Below are 20,863 nucleotides of genomic sequence, written 5' to 3' on the forward strand. Positions count from 1 at the left end.
TCTCTCGATCTTGAACCCATTTCAATCAGGTTTCTGTCTCTAGATTTCCAGTGAAGTTTCTCTTGTCAAAACCGTCAGTGATATCTAGTTTACCATTTCAGTGGTCAATTCTCAACTCTCATTTAACATGACTTATTAGCAACATTGAATCCATTGATCACTCTCTTCTCCTCAACATACTTTCTTGGCTTGACTTTCAGGGCACAAATTTTTCATGATTCTTAGTCTCTTTCGCTGATTTCTTCTTCATCTACCAGACTTCTAAACAATGGGGTGCCAGAGTTCAATCTTTGGATCTCTTGTTTTCTGTGTCTATACTTATTCCCTAGATGATAACAACCAAATTCATGTCTTTAAATATCTTCTGTATGCTGACAACTTCAAAATTCAAAATTTCTAGCCTGGGCCTATCTCCTGGATACCAGACTCATGTATCAAGTTGCCCACCTGACAGCTACACTAGGATGTGTTAAGCATCTCAACCTGGACATATCCCAGCATAAATTCTTTATCTATGACCGCCCCCCCACTCCCCACGAAACCAAAAACAAAGCAAAACTGTCTGCTTACAGTCTTCCCCATCTCAGAAAATGATAACTCTATATATACTTCCCTCTGCTCAGGCCAAAAATGTTATAGTTTCCCTTTATGCCTTTCTTTCTTTCTCACTCTACATCCAGTCTGGTGGTTAACTTTATTGGTTCTACCTCTGTCTGGAATCCAGCCACTTCCTACTGTAACCACCCTGGTCTAAACCATTATCTCTACCCTGACTTATTGCTATAGACTTCCTTACTGGTCTCCCTTTCCCATACAAACTATTCACCACAGAGCTGACAGAGCGATCTTTAAAACGTAAATCAGATCATGTCACTCCTCTGCTCAAAATCCTCTAATGCCTTTTTCCATGTCACATAAAGTAGAAGTTAAAATTCTGACAATTGCATTCAAGATTCTACAGGCTCACCCCTCCCTGTCCACCACCACCACCATTCTTCTTTCTTTTTCTGCACTAGCCATGTCAGTCTGCTAGCCACGCTTTAGACATAACAAAGAAGCTGCCACCTCAAGACTTTCATGACTGGAAATTCCTTCAGCAATCCTTTCACTTTCTTCAGGTCAATTGTCATCTTATCCCTGATCACCCTACTTCCTCCAACCCACACCTTCAGCACACCCTGTGCCCTAGTCCCACTTTCTCCTTCTTTATAGCCCTTATCATCATGTGATATAGTATTTGTTCATATATTTGTCTGTCTTTCTAAACTAAAATGTCTGCTTCATGGGAGTCGGGACACTTATTTACTGTTGCAACCCTAGTGCATGGCACAGTAGGAACTCAAAATATATTTTTGGAATAGCAGGAAGGAAGGGAGGGAGGGAAATCCAGTCTCATAATCTTAGACTGTGGTTCAGTTTTTAAGATTTTATTGACATGCAACTTTTTAGAAATCAGAGTTTGTGTCAACCAAGGAATATCTGTCCATTTAAATTGATTTCAATTCACCATTAACTAACTGAAAGAAATTGTGTAATTCAGTTAACATCTATAAAAGCCTCTTTTCCCTCATTTATAAAATAGAGGAACTAGTAAGATATACCTCAAAGACTGTTGGTTATGAAGATTAAACAGGGTAATGTCTAAATTGTTTAGTAATATGCCTTATGCATAGAAAGCCCTCCTTACTCGATTATTATTATCATCATTACCATCTATTCTTCATATACTTCATATTACCAAATTATTTTTTAATTTGTACATCTTAGTATTAATTTCAGAAATTGTAAATTTTATATAGCTCTTACATATCATAAGAAAAAACAACTGGAACCATTTTACTGGTTCCTTTTACACTCCCTGCCCTCCGCCAATTTTTAGCTATTTAAACAAATATTTTCCACAGGATTTGTGACTGTTCTTCCTGTCCTTTCTGTTCTGTGTTCTAATCTGCAAATATTCTAAATTAGAAGTTTAGTCTTCTTTTTCAGGTTACTAACAATGTATAGTGTATCAACTCTTTTCTTTATGTTTCTAATGCCCATAATTCCATGCAAATGCAGCCTAGAAGAGCATTCTGGGTATCTGTGTCCAAGTGGACATAAAGAGCCCTCTATTATTTCCAAAAGCCCTTGTAAAATAATATCACGTAGTGCAAGTTAGCTTACATTTCCACTGTTAATGTTCCTCCTAAAATCTGAATATATCTGCAAGATAGAATGGTACGTGCTCCCTTCGAATTTGTTGGAGAGGGGGAGATTCAAAGCATCAGCAGGAAAAAGGTATAAGAGACATGGTGGCAGGACATCATGTCCATTAAGGGTCATGAATCAGGGCAGGTGGTCACTTAATCATCTATCTGATCACCAGAGAGCTTCCTGCCACTGGGAGGAACGGGATGGTCAGGAAAACTCTTTGATCTCCAGCTTTCATTTTCTGCTCTTTCTCTCCAGTCTCTTTTACTTTCTTGTTCTATGCTCCCCTGCAACATGAACTAACTCCATCCTTTCCCCCATTCCCAATACAAGTAGTCAGCATCTGTTCCACGAATAGTCAGAGAGCAGATCCTGATTCAGATAATAAATTGAACTACGACATTTCATTGAACAAAGCCATCTTAGTCTGTCTACATAGACACAGAGACCCAATCTGAAGTACTGATAAGAGCTGATCATTGAGGCTAATTAGTTTCAAGTAAAGATTAAGTTTTGACCAAAAGGACTTCAGATCCATCTGATGATGTGCTTAAAGACAGCCCCAAATGCCATTTTTGTGTGTATTCCCCAGGTATTGCCTTCCTTCACCTCTTTTGTTGAGGCTCCGGAAGCCACAATTGTGTGATCCCTGAAATTATAGTCTTTCTTTTAAGCTATAATGTTATAAGAAGTTAAATAATAATTATAATAGTCACCAATATTAACTGAGACACTCCGTATGAATTATTTCCTTTAATTCCTACATTCATGATCTTCATTTCACTGAGAAAAACAGAGATCTTAAGACTTCAGTAACTTGCCCAGGATTTAAACCCAGATCTAAGTACAAAGTCTATATTTTTAGCAACTGTGCCATAACGCCTACAGAAAATTAACCTGTATTTCACTTCACTTTGACTATGTCTTTTCTGTGGCATAATCTTCTACACAGTTTGGCATTCAGAGGTCGTAGCTAATACGCTTCTGTGAATTGCCTTTTTTTTTTCCTGCCTCCTTAGCACTTTCATTTTATTGTTCTTTGTTCTTCCACATTCATTGTATTGGCCGAGTAGAAAACACGTCTGCAGCTTCATGCTTTTATTCTAGCCAACTGAAGTACAGTGTTTACAAATGCTTTTTACATATATTACCTCATATACTACATTGGGAATTAAGCGTCATATTACTTGTACTGATGAGAAAACTGGAATTCAGAAAAATGAAGCCATTTACTCAATGTCATGTTACACCTATCTCAAATGCAGGGCCTTGATCTCCAAATTGTATACTTGTTGTACTAGACTACATTGCCTCATATTTCCATATTATGTGCCAATAATATATATTTACCACTGTTTTATAGCAAAGACTCTGGCTGAATCAGTTTTGTATTATTTTTTATACTGTATTATATAATATTATAGCATGGCTTTGGAGTCAGGCTGCCTGAGTTAGACTTTTGGTTCAATCTTTTACTATCTAGATGAATTATTTACCATCTCTAAATGTCAGTTCTCTTCCCTCTAAAGTGGGGATACTAATAAGGCCTGTCTTAAAAGGTTGCTACACTTAAGAAAAGTGACCAGCCATCAAGTGTCCAGCATAGTGACTGATGCATAGTAAGTTCCCAACATATGACCATTTTTATTATTTATGCATGACTCCAATACAATAAACACATGTTGGAATTTCATTGAGATTTGCATACCCCATGATTTAGAAATTGCTCTAATGTATACATAGTTTTAGAGTACCTTAACTTGTAATTGATTTAGATCTTTGCCCTAAGACTTTGATGTAAGCCCCAAATATTATAAGCTTAGCTTCTAATTGGAAAAAGAGTGAGGATAAGAAGCCCACTTCAAGCCAAATGCTGTGTTTTAAAAGTAAATTTGTAAGAGATGAAGTCAATTTGCCCTAACTACAGAGATACATAGAACCAGTCAGAGTAGATTACTGTAAGTTGAGTTGAGTTAAATAACCAGGTTGGCTGGTTTATAAGAAAGTAGTCTAAGACCACCTCATACCCTGAAAGTTTTCCTCCTTTCGTTCCCCACTGCTTTCCTTCAAAGTTCAGAGTTCACCATTGTTAGTTTTAAATGTTGATCCCAAGAGGCTTCAGTTAAAAAATGTTCGTTTTCTGAATGGGGTTTCTAACAGGCTGCTTTGATCTTAACATGAGTCAATGACCATGATATCATCCTTGTCACATACATTTGTGTGAGGAGCTTAGTTAGCAGTAATAAGGTGGTCTTTTGTTTGTAGAATGTCATCGTCATTTCCCTTTCCTTAGTGAATATAACTCAGTTTAAAGGAATTACAGCCATACACTTAAATCCTGAGTACTCCAGGAAAATGGTGTATTTCATATTTTGTGATTGGATTTCATGCTTTAGTTTTTATATTGTAGACATACTAGCTAAAATCTTCCTCTCGAACTGGCTGGGGATTTGGGGATACTTGATTCTGACGGGTGGAAAAGGAGTAGTTAATAGAAACAAAGAATCCTTAGAGCTATCTCATTTTGTCCTGTTAGATGTGATGTTTGCTTTTGGAGAAACAGTATATTTGTTGTTAACATATTTGACTCCCCTTGGTAACTTTTTTGTTGTTATTTCCACTAACCTTGCCCCTCACCTCCTAAAAACTTGTGTCTCACAGCTACACTTCTCTCTTCACCTGACCTCCTAGTTCACAGGTAACATAGTTATCATCAGTGATATTAACCATGTTGAGAAAGAAAAAATTAGAACCTCCAAGTCAATCTGTTAAGATGAATGAATACGTATACCATTGCATAACTAGGTAAGATATAGCACCTCCTCAAGTATTTAACAACACACAAAAAAGAGAATTGAATAAAATGACAATGTTAGAAAACATTGCAACTCCTTTGCCTTGTAAAAACAGAACTATTTGAAAGAGGATTTCTGAAAATATTTTTATTATTTTTCAAACCACTATGCTTTGTCAACATGGAAGCTTTTTAAATGTCGAAACAATACTGAAAGTATCTTATGTTCGTAGCACAGCTAAATTATATCAATTTATAATTGTGTTACTCAAGGAAACAAGCAGATTTCAAAGGTTTATTCTAGAAAACAGTGTTTAATCAATTTCTTATATTGTCTTTGAGCATAATCTAGTAAGCAGATGTGGATTTAATGGCTTATTATGTTCTCGCTCCCTACATCCATTCAGAGTCTGCCAGGCTCAGTATAAAGTCAAGACATGTGCATATAGAAACTCTGTAGATGTTTGTAACATTTAAAATTAAAATAGTGAGAAGGCTGCCTGGCTGTCCCTTCAGACATGGCACAGCGGAGCACAGAGACAGGAAATATGCCAGACTGCCTCTGCAGGAGGCTGCCGAGAACACGTGCATCAAGGAACAAGGAACTGCTTAATGATTAATCACTGTCAACCTTTGTTCTCGTTAAAGACTTGATTGTTGGACAAGGCTTGTAATGAGGGACTGTTTTGGTGTCTGTTGCTATGAGATTTTGCTCACTGATCCTCAGTTGATGTAAGCCGCTGTTCCCTTTTTGCCCAAGTCAATGAATTCGAATGAAAATGCTCTAACAGTGCCTGCTAGTGGTTCTTTAAGAAGAGGTTCAGGAAATTCATTTTCTCCAATGTTACTCCAGGCCAGAAGAGAGAACACATATCCAAGAGTTTGGCTCTGCTGAATTTTGGCATATGAGGGTTTAGGGGAAAAAAAAGGTTGATAATAAAATAAGTAGAGAGATGTAGATTTTATGATAGTAATGCTATAAAGACCTCCACCAACCATACATACACATATACACAAATACCTTTTCTTTCTGGCAGACACAGACATTTAGAAATCAAAATTTTAAATTGTGTTACTATTTCTCCTGCCTTCTATAAAATGTTAAATTGTGTTCTGCAAAACAAATGTTTAACCAGCAAATCATGTGACAGGCTGAAGTGTTGAGTTGGCATTTTTCTAAAAGCTAAGAAAAAAAATCCCACTTTTTTCTGTCATTGTTTTGTTGGCTTCTATGGACTTTTATGTAATCATTTCTGAATCTTAATTTTACTGCTATAAAAGATCACTGGTACATTTTAAAGGAGGAGAAAACACTTTTTAAATGTAAAAAATAATTCTTCTGGGTTGACCTGACCTTAAAACTCTTAAAGTTCTTATAGATAGCATTGCATCATTGTCATGAAATTACTTATAAAATATATACTTATATGAAAGCATTAAAAAACAGAATAATTAAAACTGCTGGTGATAGTCTCAGATTATACCCACTACCCCCTACCCAAGCTAAACATATTTCTAACAAATAAAGCCTACTATAGTTTTTTGAAGTATGCATGAAGCATCTTTACTCTGGTTTATATCATATATGACTATTTAGGATAGAATATTACCTGTCTCCATTCTTTTCTCCTTTTTATTCCCTGTTCTTCTTAACTCATCCACAGTGAAATCAGGGAAGTCGAGTAGGGACTGTTTGGACCTCCGGCAATCTAATGTGGCCTATGTTGACATCCCATGTCCCTACCTAGTCTATAGGTAACTACGAATATTCCACTAATATCAGAATAATCCTGTATAACTTAGGGACCTGCCTCTTCCAGAGCATCCCCTACCTATAAAGGTATGAAGGGACCTGGGAAAGGCCACCAGATCTGTCCCCACATCTCCAGTAGATTTGCTCCTAATCTTCCCAAACAGTAACACCATTTTCTCATTTATATCCCTAAATGGAAATCCAGTTTGCTTGGCAAAGTAGTCACAACATATAACATATAAACACTTCAATTTTCATAGTCTTACCTCTATGTTTATATGTATCCACATGTTGTTAAGTATATAGAAGGTACATTTTTTTTCTGACCACAGAATTTATCTGTTGAAGTTCAAATGGGAAACCGTCCTTAATTAAGACAAATCAGGAGGTTTACAGTGATAATGTTAATTATAACTGGTCTGCTCATTTAAGGCACATAACAGTTTACAGTAAGTGGATCATTTCCAAAGCTTCAAATTTTTCTATTCAGTTCATGGAACTCTAACCCTCTAAGGAATATCTTTCAATAAGCCATGCTTTATAAATCTTAATAGGCCTGATTTTTTTTTTTATCCTTGATCATAGATATAAACATTAAGAAATACTTGACCATTTTGTAAGGTAGATCCTTGAAGAAATGTCTTTGGACAATAATTCTAGTAGCTAGCCTAAAATCCTGGAGGAAAAACATATAAAAATAAATCACTCTCTATACAACATTGTGAATTATTATTTGCATTTAAATAGAAGTACTACAGACTTCCTTTCCAGTAATAGATGCTTACAGGTAAATTACCATACTTTTCATCACTTCCCTGAGAAATGAAGGAACTATGTATCAATGTCCCTATTGTTTTTCTTCTACCCTCTAAAGACCAATGTGGAATTAAACATTATTTCCACTGATTTTGAATTTGACTAAAAGTTTTTTTTTACCACATACCAATAGCCTATTTTTGATCTTTTATAAGTAATATATAAATTACTAAAATAAACCGTTTTATCCAGATTTATGATTTTCCCCTAAAAACAGTGACCATATCTTTTATGACAAAGGACTAAGTAAAACCCTAAAATTAATATGTGGTACATTAAACTAAAAGCAACAAACAAAGATGACAAACAGAGACTCATGGACATGAACAGTGGACTAGTGGTTACCAGAGGGAATGGGGGAGGGGGCTGTAGATAAAGGTAAAGGGGGTCAAATATTTGGTGATGGAAGGAAATCTAACTTTGGGTGATGAACACACATATGCAGTAAACATATGATGTATTATTGAATTGTACACTTGAAACCTATTTTATTTTGTTAACCAAAGTCACCCCAATAATTTTAATAAAAAATTAATATCTTCTTGATATGGAAAGCTATAGCAGGGTATATGAGCAAATGGTATAGTACCTGGGAGAAAACCATGAACCCAGCTGCCAAAAAAATAATTATGGTAGAGTAAAGAGTATATGTAAGAAAAATATTCAGATTTGGCTGAGAGGTAAAGAAAAAGTTGCAGCACTTGGGTGTCGAAGGACTGCCACATGTGAGAATGGCCATCTTCAACATTAAGTGATATGCATTCATTTTAAAGGAACCAAATTGTCCTTCCTTTTATGTGATCTGTATAGCTAGTCAGTTGTGCATTAGCATTACATATAACAATTTTGTTTCTAAAGAGCTCAAAATATTTTACCTTAATTAACCCTCAAAATAATTATTAACTACCTTTCTAAAATGGACTACTAATGCTTTCCCAATACCTTGAAGAAAGGAACTTTTAAAAATCATTCTAGAATCTCGGTGGTATCAATATAGCTGTGTCTGAAAGGGAAAAACTGAAGTCAAGACTGGGCAAGGATTCGATAAATATGATAAACTTCAACTAAAAATCTATCAGGTAAAACATGTCCTTGGATAAGATAATCTAGCTGTGTCTTAACTAATACCAAAACAACTTGACTCAGGTAACTTAGTTTAATAAACTGTTTCCAGCCACTTATTTGGTAATATGGAGGCAAAGAAAATAGTTGACATTTTCGTGATAGTCAAAGTTGTGGCCTTTCACAAACTTGGCCCAAATTCTGTTGAGTCTATGAGCAAGCTAGAAATTTTCAAATTATTTTTATAGTCTTTTTTTCTTATGCGGATGGCTAGATAACAATATTTTCAAATTATAAAGAGAATCCAGTTGGCTCAGCTTTAGTCACAGTTTTGATTTAAATATGCAGAAATGCTCAGATACATACTAAATGAACTGTTATTTGGATCTAGCCAGCAGCTGAAGAGCTGTTGCAGTCCTAGATGTATATACTTTAAAAAAAAAAAAAAAAAGAGTACCACATGGATCTGGAAAGTACAAAACAATGTAAACATTGGTAACTGTACAATATGTCAGTCTCCCTTCAGCATTCTCTCCTGATCAGCAGTTAGGAACATAAGCCACAAATGTTTACCCAATTGAAAAATCAGTGGACAGTTATGTTCAAATCAAAGATCTGTTTCCAGTTACAAGTAACAGAATCCAGTACAATCAACCTACCCAAATTGCTGAGGAAAAAAAGGTGAAAAGTTCACATAACTCTGTACATGCTAAATTTAAGTTTGAAGTTTTAAATTATAAGCAAAAAAAAAATCTGTATAGTATCTTGAATTGACAAATAATAATAAATATTCCCAGGTAAGGCATTTTATATATTTGATATTGATATTTGTCATTTCACTGAAAATTTTTGATATAACTGTTGCTTTCTTAATAACACCTAAATAATTGCAAATCATGTTATAAATTAAGTTTATGTCATGTAATTACTTATTTATTATTTATTTAACAACAAATATGTATTGAGTATCCATTGTATGTCAGGCTTATATGTGCTAGTGGAAATGCATAGATGAATAAAAACAATCTGCATTCTTAAAGTAAATAATAGTGTGATAAGGGTAAACATACATTTAATAAATAATTGATAGATTCTGTAACAAAAATAAATACAAGATATGATTGAGACTCAGGCAATACCGATTACCTATGTTGGACAGGTGTCAAGATGTCTACTTTATTCTGAATTCTCTGTTCAGATGAATTAATGTAAAGAGTCAGCTTGTGGACCCAAATTTATACTAGAAATCCCTATAGATGAAAAAATATCTTAAAAAGTGGTTGACTTAGAAAAAATAATTTAGACTCTATTCCATCTCATAATTCCAAACAGAAACAGAAGCTCTAAAATCCTTGTGTGTGTGTGTGTGTGTGTGTGTGTGTGTGTGTGTGTGTGTGTAAGACATCCCTAATCTTATTATTCAACAGAATTAATTTAAAAAATAAATACTTCTTTCCAGGTTCAAAACCATAAAGTAACAGCAGATCTGGTAATAGTTTAATAATTGTACAGGTGATTCAATCAATGTAGACAGACAAGGTAATCAGACCAAAGAAAGCTGACCTTCCTCACTATTTTTCATGTTGACTTTTCATTTAATGTTATCGTTTTTTTCCTTAAACATTATTTTGGTACTCTGCAAATTAAAACATGTTTATATAGTTTGCATAAATAACATTTGGTAAATAATCTGATTTTCTGGGAATTGATCCAAGTGAAATCTCTAATTTTTGAAGTTCATCCCTTAGTGATTTTTAAGGAGAACTCAGCTTTTTTGAAGTCTCATGGAAGTATTTAGTGGCTTGTTTTGCTAATCCAAGAGAGACTTAAGGGCTACATTTAACCCAGAACAGATGGCTCTTTTTTTTAATGTCCTTTGTGGTCATTATAATAATACATTCAAAAAGAGTTAATCATGTCACATTAGAGTAGATGGACATATCTGAAGATATTGACCACAGTCACTTTACTGTATCAGTGTATCTAGATTTTCATGTCTATTAGACAACTTGTAATAACCAAGATACTTTCTCATTTCTCATAAGAGGAGATATGTCGGAATGTGTAAGCTACTTTGTAGGTTTATACATTTTATATATTTTAGTGATAAATGGATATTCAAAACATAAAAATTACTTCAAGCAAAATACTTTTTGGTTTTAATACAGAATCAGGAAAAATATAGATCTTTTCGTACAATCAGTTCAGAAAAATCAGATGTTATTAGCAAAGCAATATAGTTTTGCATTGTGCTTTACACACTGAAGTGTATGAACAAATTCAGAACTCAGCTTAATACATCTTCTCACCATTTCCATCCATAAACTTCAATTTATTTACCTCAGTTACTTCAAAAGAAGATAAAACAGTTTGATTTCCCACTCTTCACCCCCAAAACTGAATCTAGTATTAGTTCATTATAGTTGCAAATCCACCGCATGTCATGTTGTTAGGTTGCATTTTAGAGTCAGTGGAAAAGAGAAATCAAATTATTTCATCACAATGGTACTTATTGTTAGCTTGATTCAATAAAAATGGAATTTCAACTATTCTAGCACTAGAATGGAATTTAGAGATTATAATCTAACTTCCATATCTTAAAGTTGGAGAAAGTAAAGCCTAAAGAGATTAAAAGAGAAGACTGCAAAATTAACAAGGTTCATGGGTCACATGAAACAGATTCCTTGGAGAATTAATGAAATAATTAATTCAAAATGTCATAATGTGTAAATAAGAAGGAAAATTGTCAAAGAAAATAGCTGTTCAAAATAAATGCTAACGTTTCTCTTATACTTCCTGTGAGCCAGAGACTGCCACAAATCTACCAACATAATCTTATTTTGGGGCATATAGAAGTCATATGAGGAAAGCACTATTATTTACCCCTTAATAGAGAAGAAACTGAGGCAGAAAGGTTTTTATAACTTGACCAAGAACAGTTAGTAAGTTATGGAGAAAATATTTAAAACCAGATATCATTTGATCATTATATTATTTTGTCATGAGATATCACATGAGATAAGTGAGGATTTTCTTAGATTTCTCACTTCTCTATCTTAAAGAGATAAGCTAAAAGCAGTCTACAAAATTTTTATTAAAGTGAAATTTCAGAATCAAAACTGCATATTGTGTTTTTTTTTTTTTAATTCCCAATGAAAATCATATGTTTTCAAGGTATTAGAACCACTTTTGGGAATCAATTTTTTTAAATGCCAGATTTATTTCATGTATAATTTGAGCATCATCTTAAGAATCAAACCTTTAAAAGAGATTTCCTTTCTTTTTGAACCATAGAATCGTTTATCCTTTTTCATTGTCCATTACTACTCTTATTGGATACCCTTTACTTTTAATGAGAATAGAAAATGTTGGTAATTTATTCTATCTAAAACCATAATACCCTTCAACACAATAAATAAAATTACCCTTCAACACAATTTCCTAATCTTGTTTTAGTTGTGTGGTGATAATGCTTAACGATTGCTAAATTCAAGTAACTGAGCATGTTTCTGGATAATTATACCTTCTTGGTTTATTGCTGATATTTTAAACAACACTCTATCTCACTATCTGATGATCATAATTTGTATATAATTTAGTCTAGTGCTTTGTTATATATATACATATATATACACATACACACATACACACATATATGTATATATATTATTACATATATAATATGTATTTATATTTTTATGTCCAATTGACCTGAGGAGATATTGATATTTATTGCAAGCCCATTTATTGCATACCAGATATTACTATACTAAGCATTTCACTTACTTTATGCCATTTGTTTTTAACAACCTGCATTTGAGGTAAATATTATCAGCTGCTTATGACTTGGGAAAAAGCAGAGTTGGAATTTCAACCAGTTCTATCTGATCCCAGAATCCACTTTTCACTACTGTCGCCCACCCATTCAAAATGCTTTTAGAAGAGAGAGAAAATATTTTGTCTATTACCTTATTTTATTAATATTATACATACTTTGCATTTTAAAGGCATACAAATGAAAAAAAAGAGAAATTTCTTAACCCCTGTCTCCTCATCTTTAAAATGGGAATAATAATTAAAGAAGAATTATTATGGAAATTAAATGAGATAATAAATGGCAATTCCTCAGCCCATGGCCTGCTACATAGCTTTCACAAAATGATAGCTATGAATAGAAATCATATCCATTCATGTGTCTTCCAAGATATACTCACATCATCATCTCATCGTCATTGTCATCATCATCATCATCATCATCATCATCATCATTGTTATCGTCATCATGATCTTCATCATCACTCACCACTAACTCTTTTTCTTCCTAAAACATCCTATATGCCATGGGCCCTTTTCAGGTGGCACACCCATAAAAGCAGCACTAGATTTAGCAATGTTGCCCAACTTTTGCCTTTGTTTCCTACGTTGGCTTTCTAGTTGTCTTGGAAAAGAGCTAGCATTTCAGCTGAAAGTTCCGTCCCATTTTCTGCTTCAAACTACTTCTTCATTTGTTTATTTATACAAAAAAAAATTACAGAGAATCCTCTTTACCCTCAGAATATTGTTATGAACATCTCAGCCTTCCAATCATTTATAATGAAAGATAGATATAAGCAAACAATTGTGATACAGAATGACAAATTCTACCTCACGGGCCAGTACCAGGTGTTATAGAAACAGAGAAAAGGGGCATTGAACAGCCTTGGGAAGTCAAAGAAGACTTCTTGAAATAAATGGCATCTGAGCTGAGCCTAGAAAGAATGGGTACTCATTGGGTAGGGAGGGGCAAGGGAAGAATGTTCCAGGCAGAGGGGATGTGAGCACGGAGTGGAGAAATCTCTCTGAGTTCCGAGAATTGCAGATAACTTACTATCTCTATAGTACAGAGTGAAGGAAGAATGTGTTGAGAGATGAGACTGGAAAAAGATGCAGAAGCCAAATTATAGAGGGCTTTGTACTCTATTCTTCGGAGTTAGAATTTGATCCCAAAGGCAATAAGGAGCCACGGATGGTCTTAAGCTAGGAAAGCAGTGTAAAAGATATATCCAAGGGGAAGTCATTTCATTACTATCATAAACACTAACTTTTGAGGGGAGGAGGGTAGAGTTCTCAGCCTAAGGTCTATGGATGGATGGCCTGTGGGTGTTTAGAAAACTTGTAAACTCCCTGAAATTGCAGACAAAATTGTTAGTTGTATATACACTTGAGGGGATAGGAGAAGGAACAGAATCCATAGCTTTATAAAATCCTCAGAAGTCACCATTATCCAATGAACAGGGTGAAACCATTGCTCTGGGGACAGAAGGCAAAAAGCTAACTTACAGAGCAGAAATTTCACGGCTGCCACAAAGAGCCCTTCTAAAGTTGAAGAGCTCCTCTTTCAAGAAAAATTTCTCATTCCTTCCCCTGAGTTACCAAACTCTTCCCACTCCACCCTGACCCAGTGACGTTTTGTTCCTGGCCACTCTCCCGCGTAAATGCTGCCTCCTCGCCCATGGAACTGTTCTTCTGTGCCAACCCATAATAAGCATCCACCCCACAGGCTAAGAATAGATACAGTGTCCTGGTGAGTTGAAAATTAGGTAACATCTGAAGGATGAACTCTACGGTGACCACAAAACTCATTCTAATCATTTCGACCAAACGGATTATAAACATATGATCAGGGTTTCTCTGCAAGGTAGAGGAGAAGGTTCTAAGCAAGCAAAGAAAAATACTCTATTAAATAGAAGGAGGGAGGGCAGCTACTGTTTATAATTGCAAGGGACAAAGAAAATTACTAATCCAAATACATTCTACAGTGTTTACATACTTCACCTTTCAAAGTCTCCCCTCCCCTACCCATTACCCACAACTAGCCAGTTCTACCAGACAAGCTACAATTAATTCTCTCAGGCAAATAGATTTTATTTCATTCATTTCTCCTTAATATGTTTTCCTGGATTTCGGTATGTGTTTAGCATTTCGTTAGGTTTGTGACCTTGCGTGAATCAATTCCTTAACTTTGCTGGACAGTGTCTTCATCTGTGAAATAAAGGTGGATGAAAGATCTATAAGCTGCTTTTCAGTTCCCGCTGTTTGTAATGGTGGCTGGAGTGGAGATCTCGTGATAGATATTTCTTATTTCTGACTTGCCAGTTCCTTCTAAGGATTGCTAGGTTCTTTCTCTAAGACGTTTAATCAATTTAATGTTAAAAAAAAAAAAAAAGTATGTAGCATTACTTTCTGGTGCAGTCAAAGGAGCAAGTGTCAGCAAATTTTTTCCATAAAGGGCCAGATAGTAAATATTTTAGTCTTTGTGGGCCATAAGGTCTCTGTCACAGCAATTCAACTCTGCTGTTGTAGTGTAGCCATATGTAAGTGAACGTGTATGGCTACGTTCCAATAAAATTTTATTTACCAAAAAAGGTGGCAAGCTGGATTTGACCAATCAAGTCATACCATAGTTTACTGACCTATTGAAATAAAACCCTGGCAGCCTGAAGATAGCAGTGTTTTATCCTGTCAGTCTTTCTGTTTAAAAGTTGTTTCCTGGATGGTTTCTGATCATTGTTTTGTCGTCATTGTTATTTGAGTGAAACAAGAACTGTTCCATTATTTTAGTTACCCACAGCCTCCTCACTAGCCATGTCCCAAATATATAACTTAAGTGGGCTTCCCAGCTTTTAAGGAGTCTGAAACAGTTAAGGCAACTTGTTTCTCAGGCATAGAGATGAATTAATGGCTTCATAAGTAGACAGTTCAAAAGATAAATAGCCTGGAGGAATAGCTGATCAGTTTATTCACTGAGACAGGGGAAAAAGAGGAAAAAGGGAAAGAGAGAAGGGGGAAGGGGAAAGAAAGATTGTGAGATCTGCTGTACAAACTTGCCCAGCTGGGTACTTTATCTTGAATTTGTTTTGCAAATTGCAGATGCCTAGCTCTGGAAGCCAAGAAAAAGAAAAGGCAGTCATCCCACGCCAAAATACTCTCATAGATCCCAAGTTACTTCATTTTTGTGGGAGAAAAAAAAATCGTTATATATCCCCCTTCTAAAATAAGTTAAGAGAAACAGAGAGCTATTTTACCCAGATGCCCAGAGCAAGACAAATATTTTTTAGAGTTTCCTTTTAATATTAAGAACGAGTCCTGCCTGATGACTTTGCTTGCTTTATGAAACTTCCTGTGTCACTAATCAGCCCACAGAACTGCTTTAACAGTAAAACTGACCGGATTCAATGAGTCTTAATATTCCGACATACTTCAGTGAAACCAGGGACATTTGTGTTCGCTGCTTTAGGACATGTCGACTTGGACCCCATCCTACCATTTGCTAAAATCAGTCCTGCTTGACAGAGCTCTTATATTCCATTAAAATGAAAGAAAGAGGTAATCCAGCATTTATATTAGTTAACATTTTTAAAAAACATCTCTCACATATTAACCATGATTTACGGAGACATTTTATCAAAGTAGACCCAGGAGCCAGGCCTATATTCTAGTATTTGTTGATTGAGATTTATAAGATTTTCTTTATATATACTGTTACTTTAAATATTTATTCCTGAAAATTTTAAAACATGGTATTGGTAAATTTGCTGTTAGAACTAGAATAGTGAAGTTTATTTCTAATTTTTAAGCTTGGACTTTTTTTTAAAAGGACTTCAAACTGATTTTAAGAGAAATATAGGTAATTTTATGGAGGACAGGTCATTTGTCCTCTAAGGAAAAGGGGTGCCCATGTAAAAGGGTTCAAGTGTTTCCTGAATTTTCTGTCCAATTTTATAGACATAGGTTGCAATCTTTTTGTGTTAGTACTTCACATGGTGATTCATGAACAAGATACTGAATCAACAATATAACAAATTTGGGAAAGCATTCTTTTGTCATGTTTTCCATACATTAAAACGTGCATTTAGCTTCCTATAAACATCAATCAACCTTACACACTGCCACTTACTTGTGAATATGCTTTGATTACCTCCACCTAAAAGACTGAGTCATCATATACCTGATTTACCAAATGGTCTCCTAACACCCTTGAGACCATTCTGGACAATAAATTTCCCATCAGTAGCCCAGTTGGAAACCTTGAAAGTATAGATAACCTGTGGAGTTCTCCAGTAGGCTGCATGGACTTTGATCCCAAAGGCCTAGAAAAATGCATGCTGCATAATAGATGCTCAGCAAATATTTGTTGAATGAATGAATAAAAGCAGAGTGAAGATAATAATTCTAAAGACATAGCTTGATTATTGGCAGAACTTTATTAAAACAATACAGACATGTTTTTATTGGTCCAGCAGTCCTGTGCTGGACAAGGATCAAGAAGCCCTAACCATACTCAAGCACTGGCATAGAACTCTAACTTAGTGGCTTAACTAATACGATAAAAGGACTTTAAGACACACACATATACACACACTCACACTGATGTAGAAAATCTATAAGAGCATAATAAGTATAAATTTATATTAAATCCCAGGAGGATGGGACCAGAAACCTACTTTGTAAATTAGCATAAATACTATAATTTTATTGATAGGTGCAAAAAAAAATGCAAAATGAAAGATCATTCAAGTTCATGATTTGAACTAGTCGTGTGGTACTTTTTTGCTGCCAAATCAATATTTAACTTGTTTCTCTAGAAAACTGGGTTTTCTAGTATAAAAGACTACATCAATGGAAATACCTCATTCATTCACAATCACACACACACACACACACACACACACACACTTTCACATACAAGCTGAGGATGTGTCATATTTATCGTGGCCTTCATAAGCTCTTGAGCAGAAAGTGAGTGTTGAGGGGGAAACAAATGAATTCTATTAAGTCAAGTTCTACATGCGCTAAGCGTAAGGCAAAGACTGAGGCTGCATATGGAAATCAAAGCCAACACATCCAAGCATACTTTTCTTTCAAAATATTTTATGTACTAAGGTTTGCACAACATCTTGGCAATGACAGCAAGCCTGTGTAAGGAAGTGTTTTGTGTTACATAGCTAACATAAGGGCAAAAAAATGTTGCAGCAGCCAAATATTACTTCGATCATGAATTAAAAGAATGTGTATGGTAGAGTACATTTTAAGGCCCAGGGGCTAGAAACTACAAGATTTAAAAACCTTCTACAACATTCCAAAAGAGAGTTTATTTCTTACTCTGCTATCTTTTGGTATTGTGAAGAAATGAAACTAGATTTAGCACAGTCCGTCTGTTTGATTAAAGAGAGAAAGAGATATATTTACATTTTCTTGGTGTGCAGATCTTTCATAAACCTTAGAGGAGTGTGCTTTTCCACATTTCACTGGAAATCATGTTGATGAAGTTCACCAATTCTGCCAACATTAAGCACTCTCTTTTTCTCTTCATTTTCTCCTTTCTAAATACTTTTTTTAATCTCCGGGGGGGGGGGGGAATAGAAAACTGCCAGCACATAGTAGATATTCAGTAAAATTCATCAAACTCATTAATAGATGAATGGCTGCATGGACAACTAGACTGGGCATTAGGAGATCTGGGTTTTAATTCTAAGGCCTAATAGACGTCATAACACCTAAGGGAAATTATTATGCATTGCTTTTTACTGTAATGACTTTGAGTGAGTGTACATATGGGGAAGTGATGTGTGTTTTAGTTTTCCAGGTAAACTATAAGCCAGAGATTATAGCTTCAAATGCCTTCATGGGCCAAACCAGTAAGAGAAATGAGGAAAACAGATGGAGATAATAAAATAGGGAATAGTGGGAACTGTGGTCAACCGGAGAGCACAGGGGCCAGCCTGTGTTTGAAACACGATGGGAGCCAGGTACACTTACAGCATAAGCTCCTCCACAGAGTTCATTGTTTCTACACCTCTCTGTCATATACAAAATAATACAAAAATAAGTAAATAAGAAAAATATTAATTGCTAAAATTTAACAAGCTCCAAGTGCCTGGAACTGTTTTAAATTTCATCTAGTCTAATTTTATGTCATTAATAGAATCACCTCCATTTAACAAGTGAAGAAATTAAGGCACAATACTTAGTATATGTATATTTGGCTGCTCTATTAATAAATAATTAGATGTTAAGAAATTTAAAAAACAGCACAGCAAAGAATGAAGTATCCAGGCCCTGAGCTGAGCCCCTAACCTATATAAAAGACGCACACTCCGAAAGACTGTCAGAGAATGACACTCAACTCATCTTTTGATATCTCCAGGTAGGAGGATGGAGGGAATTCCCACAGTCCATAGGGAGCTTGCAATCTACAATCTAATCGAGACTGCTACGTTTCTGATAGAGCTGATACGTAAAACAGCTTTCTGCAGTCTGCAAGGCCTGTCTCTCTTGCTTTTCAACAGATAAACAGACTGTTGTTCCTTTGTATTGAAATAAGTATAACAATCATGAGAAACTATCGTTTATTAAGTGCTTACTAGGTGCTGAATATTTGGGGCATTGTATCATCTCCTCTAATTCTCACAGAGACTCTGCGAATTCAGCATTGTTGTCATTCCCATTTTACAAATAAGGAAATTGAGGCCGACAGAGGTGAATTAACTTCTCCCAGATCACAGAGCTAATAAGAGCCAGAACTGGGATATAAATTACAGCAGGCCTGTCTCCAGAGCTCATGGCCTTGTCGACTGCTTGGCCATGCAAAGAAAACTGAAAAGAAAAGTGAATATAATTTTCCTACGTATGTTTGTCAAACATATTTTTAAAACACAAAATCCTCTTTTCACATAGTCTTGCTCTAAACTCCAAATTATATCACAGAAAAGAGCAACTGTTTCTACTCAAGTTGGAGTGGAGAATGGAAGGCTAACCACTGTATCCAATATATTCTCTCTCGCCTTGATTCCTCCACTATCACTTCTGATTGTCTTTACACTCCTCTGACTCCGCCTCTTCTTAGTGTGTGTGGACCAAAGATTCAACACTCAGTCCTCCATGTATGTCCCACTCCACTCGCCCTCCAAAAGCACTCAACTCACAGATCTTCATCTACTCCTGTTCTGTTTATGATGCTCACATGCTTGTCTCCAGGCCCACACTCCTAGTGGCTTGTAGGACATGCGGGATGAAATCATTCCCAAAAGCCAAGGCGGATTTAAAGTTGAGAAAACTGACTGGGCTTACCGAGCAGACATGTGAGTGGATAGCTTCATTACGCTGCTCAGAAGATGTACCTAAACTCAGGGACAATTATTTCTAATTAACTGCTAAGGAGGATTGCCCCCCCCCTTCTCCACAGCCCTGCCCTTCTCCCCATGATAGTCTCTTCCATGTGTCTGATAGAGAGGCTCATCCCTGAAGGGAGTGCTCAATAAATATTTGCTTCACGAACAGATGAGTTGGCAGAGGTATGAAAATCTTTCTCCGCAAAGCTTCTCATCTCAACAGAGAGACAATAAAGTGACAATAGTGACAGAGAACTGGAGTTCTGCAGTCAAACAGGCTTCAAATCCTCCCTGATGACTTACCTCTGTGATCTCTCTGAGCTGAGCTTTCACATCTGCAAAATTGGGATGATGATGTTATAGTTCTTGTTCATTGTTTCGTTGGGAGAGGTAAATGAGACAAATCATGTAATGCGCTGAGCACAGTGACTGGCCTATAATAAGTTTCAGTGTGTGGTCATCTTAAGATTGTTTTGTATCTCTTTACATTTGATGCAGTTTGTGAGCTCTGTAGCCCCAGGGATTATTAAAGCAAGGCCATGCTTCCTACATCTCCAGGCTTTGGACTGGTGACTTTTTTTTTTTAAACTCAGCAGATACCTAAAGAAAGAGGAGATAAAAGGGAAGAGACTTTCCACAAATGGAGTACCTACTACTACTACAGTCATCATGAGAGTTGCTTCATCTTTTTACTCTCTTGTAACCTCACACAGTCCTGTTGGGGAATGAGCATTGAATTTTATTGCTATACATCCAGTGTTTCTCAAAGAGCACTTCCTGGGCCAATGAGCATTAGAATCACCTGAGCAGGTACCTGACCTACAGCCTCAGAATTTCTGGAGCAAGGCCAGGGTATCTGCTTCCCAAATGAATATCATCAAAGTGTGCAGACCTTTGACATAGTACTTGTATCATATAATCTAAAGCTAGATTCTGTATTTTCTTGTACATGTAAGAATGTAATTTCCTCCTTGGTTATATAATAAACTTACCAAGGAGAAGACAATGTTTTCTAGTTTACTTATAACCCATTCAGTATACAGCTCAATCATAAACACTACATTGGGATTAATAAAACTATTTGGCTGGATTAAC

General features: G+C 35.6%; 1 protein-coding gene across 1 annotated transcript in view; it reads left to right on the plus strand.

The window, feature by feature from the left end:
* The window catches only part of MAML2 (mastermind like transcriptional coactivator 2), a 327,265-nt gene that overhangs the window by 292,072 nt on the left and 14,330 nt on the right, over nucleotides 1-20,863 (plus strand). The gene's annotated exons all lie outside the window — the stretch shown is intronic.

Source organism: Rousettus aegyptiacus, unplaced genomic scaffold, assembly GCF_014176215.1.
Source record: "Rousettus aegyptiacus isolate mRouAeg1 unplaced genomic scaffold, mRouAeg1.p scaffold_m13_p_5, whole genome shotgun sequence".
NCBI classification, from domain to species: Eukaryota; Metazoa; Chordata; class Mammalia; order Chiroptera; family Pteropodidae; genus Rousettus; species Rousettus aegyptiacus.